The following is a 7,909-nucleotide window of genomic DNA, read 5'->3' as shown; positions in this document are numbered from 1 at the left end:
CTCTTGGGAAAAACCATGGGGGAAGGGCCTCTTCTCCATGAGAGATAGGAATGCTGGTGTCTTAGCCTCGATTCCCCAGAAAGCAGATCTGATTTTAGATTTCATTACAGAGTGCAATTACAGCGAAAAGAATGGGGGCCAAGGGAAGTAAGCACATAAGGAGGAACAATTCACCCTAGAGAAAATGCAGCTGAATAAATGGCATCTCAGAAACATCCTTGGGTGAGTGGGCAGGCGAGGGGGTGGGGGTGGGGTTTATGTACAGGCTCTATTCTTCCATTGGTTAAACCTGCACCCCATCAAGCATCAACTCCCCTGCATGTCTGGATTGCACACACTTGGGCTGTAGAGTCATCGGGAAGCCCTGGGAGAGGAGGAGGTGCTGTTAAGTTGCACGTATGTGAAGTCGGTGGGAACCTACATGGAGCCGCAACAAGAGCCTGGTGAGTGCAGGAGGACCTGAAGCGATCCTTAGAGTAATCTAGTGCCCACTAGCCCATCCTACCATCTAGAGGCTTGTCTTCTCCAGGCAGGAGGTTGGAGTAATAGAGAGTCCTTACGCTGGTGTTGGTTGAGGCAGAAGAGTGGCACAGTGGTGGCCACAGAGGGGTAATGGCTTGTGAGGGTAGGAGGCTTACCTCCCAGTAATCTCTGTCAACACTCACCACTTTTTTTTTTTTTTGAGACGGAGTTTCGCTCTTGTTACCCAGGCTGGAGTGCAGTGGCACAATCTCGGCTCACCGCAACCTCCGCCTCCTGGGTTCAGGCAATTCTCCTGCCTCAGCCTCCCGAGTAACTGGGATTACAGGCACGCACCACCATGCCCAGCTAATTTTTTGTAGTTTTAGTAGAGACGAGGTTTCACCTGGTTGACCAGGATGGTCTCGATCTCTTGACCTCGTGATCCACCCGCCTCGGCCTCCCAAAGTGCTGGGATTACAAGCGTGAGCCACCGCGCCCGGCCACCACTTTTGTTTAGATGGAGTTTTGCTTATGTTGTCCAGGCTGGAGTGCACTGGCATGGTCTTGGCTCACTGCAACCCACGCCTCCTAGATTCAAGCGATTTGCCTGCCTCAGCCTCCCAAGCAGCTGAGATTACAGGCATGTGCTACCACACCCAGCTAATATTATGTTTTTAGTAGAGACAGGGTTTCACCATGTTGGTCAGGCTGGTCTCCAACTCCTGACCTCAAGTGACCCACCAGCCTTGGCCTCCCAAAGTGCTGAGGTTACAGACATGAGCCACCATGCTTGGCCCTGAAACTCACCACTTTTTAATAAAGACGGTTGACTTTTTATAATCCTGTGGCATTATGTGTGTACAGCTTCATGTCCCCACTCCCAAACAGATGGCAAAGTTTAAATCCTTTCCCATGGGTTTCTGGAGCCCCTGCTGGGCTGAAGGATGGCTTAGCCACTGGAGATGTTGTAACCAGGACAATCCCTACCCCACTCCAGGAGAGACTCATTTTAGAGTGTCACCCTTGGCTCTGTTCTTCCTGCAGTCTCCTTTCTCCAAACTTCATGTCACTTCCCAAGATTGGATGCTGGGACAGTAACCCAAAAGTTAGCAACACCAGGACACTACTGTTATCCCTAGGGCTGGAGGATGTGATGTGATCACAGGGCCTTGGGCCTGGGACCACCGGGTGAGAGCTGGAACAATAGCAAGGATACCCAGAAGGAACAGGAAGGACCAAAGATGGAAGGATATTTGGCAGCATTCAGAGCCAAGGGGAGACACAACCACACCTGATTTAGAGAGGGTGAGAAATACCCTGGCTTCTTTCTCCCTCTCAGCCTCAATCTCCAGCCAGTAGTTCCCACTGGTTGAACTTAGACAGTAGCCAGATGGCAAGGGGGCCAGGGCAAAGGGTATGCAGCTCTCCAGAACACACACCAGGGCGGGGAATGTGGGGAAAAGGATCCCAGAGAAAAAGGGGAAATCACCGCACACCACCCCACTAAGTCCAACCCTAAGATGCCACTCAGGGCCTGTAGGGGGTGAAAACAGAAATGAAGGAAATTCTGTTCCTTGTCCGGTTTTTATCACCATCCCTGTCACTCTCATTCTAATAATTATTTTGTAGTAAGTTGAGGATGGAGTAGAAGCAACAGGATGGAAGGAGTAGTGGGGGCCGTTGGATAAGATGGACATGCTCAGCTCAGCAGTATCCTCCCTCTTTCTGGGAATTCCTTTCCTAGAGAGAGCAAGTATTCTCAACTCCTCCTTGAATACTTAGCTTACAGAGAGCCTCTATCCTAGGAAGAGAGAGGCCCGTAGTATGTGCATGTGTGTGGTGCTGGGGAGGGTAATTTAATTCAGAGGATATATATATATATTTTGAGATGGAGTCTCCAGGCTGGAGTGCAGTGAGCTATCTCAGCTCACTGCCACCTCCACCTCCCGGGTTCAAGTGATTCTCCTGCCTCAGCCTCCCAAGTAGCTGGGATTACAGGTGCCCACCACCACACCTGGCTAAAGTGATCCACATGTCTTGGTCTCCCAAAGTACTGGGATTACAGGCATCAGCCACTTCGCCCAGCACAAGGGGTGTATTTAGAAACCCATTTCGGGCTTGGCACGGTGGCTCACGCCTGTAATCCCAGCACTTTGGGAGGCCGAGGCGGGTGGATCACGAGGTCAAGAGATCGAGACCATCCTGGTCAACATGGTGAAACCCCGTCTCTACTAAAAATACAAAAAATCAGCTGGGCATGGTGGCGCATGCCTGTAATCCCAGCTACTCAGGAGGCTGAGGCAGGAGAATTGCCTGAACCCAGGAGGCGGAGGTTGCGGTGAGCCGAGATTGTGCCATTGCACTCCAGCCTGGGTAACAAGAGTGAAACTCCGTCTCAAAAAAAAAAAAAAAAAAAAAAGAAACCCATTTTGGTGGAATAGCTCAGCTATATCTTCCAATTCACTTTTTTTTTTTCACCAAAAAGGCCAGCTTTTTAAATTTTTTATTTTTTGAGACAGCTATGTCACTCAGGTTGGAGTGCAAAGGTGCGATCACAGCTCCCTGCAGCCTTAACCTCCTGGGCTCAAGCAATCCTCCTGCCTCCGCCTCCCAAATAGGTGGGACCACAGATATGTGCCACCACACCCAGCTAATTTTTAATTTTAATTTTTGTAGCGGCTGGGCACAGTGGCTCATGCCTATAATCCCAGCACTTTGGGAGGCCGAGGTGGGCGGATCACTTGAGGTCAGGATTTTGAGACCAGCTTGGCCAACATGGGAAAACCTCATCCCTACTAAAAATATAAAAATTAGCCAGGTGTGGTGGTGCATGCCTGTAATCCCAGCTACTCAGGAGGCTGAGTGAGGCAGGAGAATTGCTTGAGCCCAAGAGGCAGAGGGGGCAGTGAGCTGAGGTAGTGCCATTGCACTCCAGCCTGGGTGATAGAGTGAGACTCTCTCTTCAAATAAATAAAATAAAATAATATTTTTGTAAGAATGGGATCTCACTATGCAGCCCTGGCTTGTCTCGAACTCCTGGGCTCAAGCAATTCTCCCACCTTGGCCTCCTAAAGTGTTGGGATTTCAAGCATGAGCCACCATGACTGGCATGGCATGACTTTTAAATCTCCATATTATTTGACTTATGTGTCTTTCTGTCAACTGGTTTAAAACTTGGGAAGGGAAGAGGTGTTACTCTGGGAGCCCTTTACGCCCCACAAAAATAGTCATCATTTAGTGAGCATCTACTATGTGCTAGGTCCTGCATCCATAAGATCTTGTTTAATCCTGAAGTTAGTATAGTTATTATACCCATAGGAACAGAAGCTCTCAGACAGGCCTCGGACTGTTTTTCATTGTTCTACTCTTCAACACCCCAATGTTGCCTGGCATATTAGATGATTATTATTTGTTGGATGAACTTGTTCAATGAACATCTATTTTATAGATGTGGAGACTGAACCTTAAAGACTCACCCAAGGTGGTAAATGGAGGAGTCGGGATTCAAACCCAGGTTAGCCTGCGTCAAATCATATGTTGCTGCCCCTCCTCCCCTTTTTCTTAGGTCCCTTTACTTCCTACCCACAGTGGTTCCAGGCACTTCTTCAGATGCCACCTCTTCTGGGCCTGCTAGTTCCCCAGTGCCCAGACAGTGACTCAGGTGCCTCAAGGGCAGGGAGGGAGTGATGCTTTATACTGCCCTGCCCAACCTCTGAGATGGAAGGCATCCATGTAGAGGGGAGAGTCCCAGCTTCCAGGTCTGAATGGGAGCAGAGGCTTTTTTGGGGCCAGGTTTTGGGGCTATCAGTGCCTTTGGAAAACACCCTCCAACATCTCCTAGGAGGTGGTGAGGGCCTGGGAGAGGCCAGCAGAGGGGGTAGGGAGGGAGGTGAGATCTTCACCTTCTAAGATGGCTGGGGACCCAGAGAGGCAGCTTGTCTCCCTTCCTGTCTGCTGAACAAGCCACCCCACCCTGGGCAGCTGTATGGCATCTCCCTGAAGCCTCCCTGCTAGTAATACTCTGCTGGCAGGCCCTGGCTGGCCTGGGTTGGACTGGGTGTGGGTGTGGAGAGATGGCAATCCAGATCTCCTGGGGCAGCTGGGAGCACCACCCAGCCTGGCTCCTGGGGACTCCCTCAGCGCAGGAAATGCTTTCATCCCTGATGCTTCTAAAGCCAAGGTACAATTACGTCCTGTAAGCAGACAGAAGAGACAGGTCCCCAAACTCAGATTCCACCCAACAAATTTATTCCCTAGGCTCTGATGTGTCAGGGATGCGCCTGGCTTCAAAGCTGTGTTGTCATCATTCCCTCCTTCTGGAATGCCAGCTCTCCCTGCTTGTCTCAATGTTACCATTCCTTCCAACTTAGGTCACAGCTATCCAGAACCTGCCCAGCCCCAGGGAGCTCTCTCTCTTCTGGATTCTTTCAGCACCTACCTCTGTCTCTTTCTATCCCTCATTTGGCACTTGGCATGGGCTGCCTTGTGTGACAGCACTTGGCTTCTTGTCAATGTCTTCTTTCCCCAACTCAATTTTTAACAATTAATATGAATTTGAACAGTTATTAGGGGCATATTCTTCAGAATTCAAAAAGTATTAGGTTTAGAAACAAGAAAAGTAAGTCTCTTTCATCTTGTTCCCCTCTTGGCAGCCACCACTGTTAATGTTTTGTTAGACTTCCAGAGATGTCTAAATATACATAGGGTGAATATCCCTTATCAAAAATGCTTGGGACTAGAAGTGTTTAGGATTTCAGGTGTTTTCAGATTTTGAGATATTTGCATATACATAATGAAATATCTTGGAGCTGGGACCCATGTCTAAATATGAAATTCACTTATGTTTTATATACACTTTATGCACATTGCATGAAGGGAATGTTGTACAATGTTTTAAATTTTTTTTTTTTTTTGAGATGGAGTCTTGCTCTGTTGCCCAGGCTGGATTGCAGTGGCAGGATCTCGGCTTACTGCAACCTCCACCTCCCAGGTTCAAGTGATTTTCCTGCCTCAGCCTCCCGAGTAGCTGGGACTACAGGCACCCACCACCATGCCCAGCTAACTTTTGTATTTTTAGTAGAGACAGAGTTTCGCCATATTGGCCAGGCTGGTCTCAAACTCCTGACCTTGTGATCCACCTGCCTCAGCCTCCCAAAGTGCTAGGATTACAGGCGTAATGCCCAGGCTGGAGTAAAATGGCATGATCTCAGCTCACTGCACCTCCACTTTCCAAGTTCAAGTGATTCTCCTGCCTGAGCCCCCTGGGTAGCTGGGATTACATGTGCCTGCAACCACACCCAGCTAATTTTTATATTTTTAGTAGAGACAGGGTTTCACCATGTTTGCCAGGCTGGTCTCGAACTCCTGACCTCAGGTGACCTGCCCACCGCAGCCTCCCAAAGTGCTGGGATTACAGGTGTGAGCCACTGTGACAGGCCTATTTTTTTTTTTTTTTTTTTTTTGGGACGGAGTTTCGCTCTTGTTACCCAGGCTGGAGTGCAATGGCACGATCTTGGCTCACCGCAACCTCCGCCTCCTAGGTTCAGGCAATTCTCCTGCCTCAGCCTCCTGAGTAGCTGAGACTACAGACACGCGCCACCATGCCCAGCTAATTTTTTGTAGTTTTAGTAGAGACGGGGTTTCACCATGTTGGCCAGGATGGTCTCGATCTCTTGACCTTGTGATCCACCCGCCTCGGCCTCCCAAAGTGCTGGGATTACAGGCTTGAGCCACCGCGCCCGGCCCTGGCCTATGTTTTAAATAATTTTGTGCATGAAACAAAGTTTGTGTATATGAGGTCAGGTATGGAATTTTCCATTTGTGGCATCATGTTGGGTACTCGAAAAGTTTTGGAGTTTTGAACATTTCACATTTTGGATTTTTGGAGTAGAGACACTCCACCTGTGCTACCACGCTTGTGTGCACATTTAGTATACACTTTGTTCTACACCTTGTTTTTTCACTTAACAATAAGTCTGGAAGATGGTCCACATGAATACTGTTAGCTATGCCTCATTCCTTTCGGTCACAATATAATGTTCCATTGTATAGAATACCAACATTTGTTTTGCCAGTTTGCTATTAATGGGTATTTAGATTGTTTCTAATCTTTTGCTATTAAAAAGAATGCTGGAATGCTTGCATGTATTTTTTGCACATATGTACACCCATACATTCTTTGAATTGAGATTTCTTGGTCAAATATTATGCATTTTAAATCTTGCTCTCTTTAGAAGTCACACCAGGCTGGGCAAGGTGGCTCAGGCCTGTAATCCCAACACTTTGGGAGGCTGAGGCAGGTGGATCACCTGAGATCAGGAGCTCAAGACCAGCCTGCCCAACATGGTGAAACCCCATCTCTACTAAAAATTAGCTGGGCGTGGTGGCAAGTGCCTGCAATCTTAGGCACTCAGGAGGATGAGGCAGGAGAATCACTTTAACCCGGGAGGCAGAGGTTGCAGTGAGCAGAGATCGTGCCACTGCACTCCAGCCTGGGTGACAGGAATGAAAAAACAGTCACACCAAACCAAATTACCCATACTCCAACTACCAATCTATAAGAATGCCTGTGCCCTCAGTCTTGCCCAAACAATGTATTCAAGTTTTTGGTCTTTGTCAATCATCTAATAAGTGAAACAAAGTATTTTGTTGGGGCTGGTGCCTAGGCATGGTGGCTCATGCCTGTAATCCCAGCACTTTGGGAGGCCAAGGCAGGAGGATCACCTGAAACCAGGAGTTCAAGACCATCTTGGCTAACATGGTGAAGCCCTGTCTCTACTAAAAATACAAAAACTAGCCGGGCATGGTGGAGCACACCTGTAGTCCCAGCTACTCAGGAGGCTGAAGCAGGAGAATTACTTGAACCGTGGAGGTTGCAGTGAGCCAAGATAATGCCACTGCACTCCAGCCTGGGTGACGGAGTGAGACTCCATCTCAAAAAACAAAACAAAGAAAATCAAACAAAACCCAAAGTATTTTGTTGTGCCTTTATTATTCCTATTCTTTTAAAAAATTATTATTATTTGAGATGGAGTTTCACTCTTGTCATCCAGATTGGAGTACAATGGCATGATCTCAGCTCACTGCAACCTCTGCCTCCCAAGTTCAAGTGATTTTCCTGTCTCAGCCTCCCGAGTAGCTGGGATCACAGGCATGCACCACCACGCCTGGCTAATTTTTGTATTTTTAGTAGATACAGGGTTTCATCATGTTGGCCAGGCTGGTCTCTAACTACTGACCTTAGGTGATCCACCTGCCTCAGTCTCCCAAAGTGCTGGGATTACAGGCATGAGCCACTGGGCCCGGCCTGTTGTAGCTTTAGTTTACAGTTTCCTTGTGAATGACATTGAGCATATTTTCATATTTTTTTTTTTTTTTTTTTTTGAGACGGAGTTTCACTCGTTACCCAGGCTGGAGTGCAATGGCGCGATCTCGGCTCACCGCAACC

This window comes from Sapajus apella, unplaced genomic scaffold (genome assembly GCF_009761245.1).
Source record: "Sapajus apella isolate SASKATOON/1434 unplaced genomic scaffold, GSC_monkey_1.0 scaffold10, whole genome shotgun sequence".
NCBI lineage: Eukaryota > Metazoa > Chordata > Mammalia > Primates > Cebidae > Sapajus > Sapajus apella.
The sequence above is the reverse complement of the archived record's forward strand: the minus strand, read 5'-3'. Positions refer to the sequence as shown.